Below are 2,518 nucleotides of genomic sequence, written 5' to 3' on the forward strand. Positions count from 1 at the left end.
TCAGTTATGCCTCTGCTGAGAAAAAACTGACTTTCCAAAGGTTTTTTTTCTTTCTTTCTTTTTAGGGCCATACCTGTGGCATAAGGAGCTTCCCAGGCTAGGGGTCGAATGGGAGCTGTAGCCACTGGCCTATGCCATAGCCACAGCCACAGTCACATCAGATCCAAGCCGCATCTGCGACCTACACCACAGCTCACGGCAACGCAGGATCCTTAACGCATGAGCAAGGTCAGGGATCAAACCCACGTCCTCATGGATGCTAGTCAGATTCATTAACTGCTGAGCCATGATGGGAACTCCCTGACTTTCCAAAGCTTTAAGCAGCTGTAAACATACTCTGAAGAAACAGGCTGCTTTAGCCAAAGTCTGCCTCTTACTCTGCCTGTCGGTGGATAGAAAGAAGGGGTTTGAGGGCTGTATCATTGTGTCCACTCACCACTGTGAGTGGTGGGGTCTGCTTCTGACATGAAGTCACTGAGATCTGGGGCAGTATCTCAAAGGGGTGGGGCTAATTTAGGGTGGCATGTCGGTGGGTGGTCTTTGCCATGGTGCTCAGGCTTTGCTGTAGTCTCAGACACAGGGTGAGCCTAACACTAGATGTGGCTCCTGCCATGGCAAAAACTCAAAACACAACACAATGCCTACCCTTCCCCAGTTAACACCCATACTAGACAGGTGGCAGCTGCCTAGCCTCCCACGAGTCTACCTTAGGAAAGAGGGCTGGACAGGCCCACACCTCATCATGGAGGAACTGACCATCATGGACGCCTATCAACAAAAATCTGGGCAAGGGGGCAGGTGGCCCACCTACAACTGACAGTCAGACCTCACAGACTTGGTTGACTAAGGAAGGAGGGCAGTGTTGCTTTGGTCAGCCTTCCACTGGGAGAATATGGTCTGGATTTCCTACAAACTGGCTGCCAGTAACAAAACGGACTCTGTCCGGGGCAGGGCACACTGCTTCCTAACACCAAGAGCAGGAACACCTCCCAGCTCTTGGGCTGGGCATTTGGCTCATTGTGATTGGGGGTGGGAGTGGCAGAGGGCAGTGCCCCTCCATCATGGCACCTCAGGAACTAGCTCTCTCTGTGTCCTCTGGAGTCTCAGCATCTGCCTCCCTTTCCTGTCCCTCCCCCTTGACCTCCACGACAGCATACGGCAAAACACTCACACATCAGCTAACCTCGGGAAGCGGACAGGCAGGTATGGTGACAGTAGTCTCAGGAAGGCTCTTCTGTTACTGGGCTCGAAATGAATCAAGCAGTGTAGAAGCATGACCAGCTTTACATGTCTGCTAGCGCCTTAGTTCTGGCTGGAACCCGGCTAGGGGCTTCAATAGGGACAGTTACTATCTGTAACAGAAGAGAAAAGGAGTAGAAACTGTCAAACAAGCAAGGACTCCAAGTTACAAAGTCACTCCTACCGATATTAGGCAAGTTTCTTACACCTGGGCCTGAGGAAATGGCCTTTCTGTAATGATGGATCCTTTCCAAATTCAGTATTTATGCTGCACGCACTTAAATTTTTTAATTAAAAAAATTTTTTTTTTAAATTGAAGTATAAGGAGTTCCCGTTGTGGCTCAGTGGGTTATGAACCCGACAAGCATCCATGAGGATGCAGGTGTGATCCCTGGCTTTGCTCGGTGGGTTAAGCATCTGGCATTACCTTGAGCTGTGGTGTAGGTCAAAGACTCCGCTTGGACCTGGTGTGGCTGTGGCCATGGCCGTGGCCGTGGCCAGCAGGTGGAGTTCCCATTCGACCCCTAGCTTGGGAACTTCCATATGCCGAGGGTAGTGCCCTAAAAAGAAAAAAAAGAAAAAAATTGAAGTATACTTGATTTACAGTGTTGTGTTAGTTTCTGGTGAACAGCACAGTAATTCAGATATATATATATATATATATATATATATATATATACACACACACATATATATACATACAGTATATTTTTATATCTGTACATATGTGTATTTATGTATACATATATGTGTGTATATGTTACTTTTCAGATCCTTTCCCATTATACGTTATTACAAAATATTGAACATAGTTTCCTGGGCTATACAGAAAGCCCTTGTTGTTTATGTTACGGTACATAGCATAGGTTAAAGTACATTCCCTTTAGGCAAGGAGCTACATTAAGGGGAATGATTTTAAGTTTAAGCTTGCTAGAGCTTAAACCCTCTAACTGTTTAATCTAGAAATTGGATCCACACCTTAAATATAAGGATTGGAAGTTACAAAGTTGCACCTACCTAAGGCAGTCTTTTCATCAGGCTTGTCACTGAAGGCTCCCCGCCCTCTCCAGCCCCCACCAGAAGCAACGCCAATCCCAAGAGAGCGCCGCGGCCAAAGCTGTCGCTTAATTGGGCGGAACAGAGCCGGGTGCTCGCCAGCTGCGGTGAACGGATCTCAAATAAGATCTCAATCCACTGAGACACCCAGACAGGGGCTGCAAAGGGACTCCAGACAAAAACTTTCTCACTGCTCGGTGGGGAAAATAGGAAACCAACTTGC

General features: G+C 47.6%; 1 protein-coding gene across 9 annotated transcripts in view; it reads right to left on the minus strand.

The window, feature by feature from the left end:
• ELMOD3 (ELMO domain containing 3) overlaps nucleotides 1–2,518 on the minus strand; it is a 31,378-nt gene that overhangs the window by 28,604 nt on the left and 256 nt on the right. For 4 of the 9 annotated variants that reach the window (XM_005655213.2, XM_021087301.1, XM_013987879.2 and 1 more), the window contains exon 2: nucleotides 1,184–1,352. The exons of 1 other annotated variant lie outside the window; for it this stretch is intronic. The gene's annotated coding sequence lies outside the window, so the exon portion shown is untranslated. Of the gene's footprint in view, nucleotides 1–1,171; nucleotides 1,353–2,256; nucleotides 2,385–2,518 lie in introns of those variants that run through there. 4 more of the 9 variants (XM_021087299.1, XM_013987880.2, XM_013987881.2 and 1 more) reach the window with 3 other exon arrangements.

Source organism: Sus scrofa, chromosome 3, assembly GCF_000003025.6.
Source record: "Sus scrofa isolate TJ Tabasco breed Duroc chromosome 3, Sscrofa11.1, whole genome shotgun sequence".
NCBI classification, from domain to species: Eukaryota; Metazoa; Chordata; class Mammalia; order Artiodactyla; family Suidae; genus Sus; species Sus scrofa.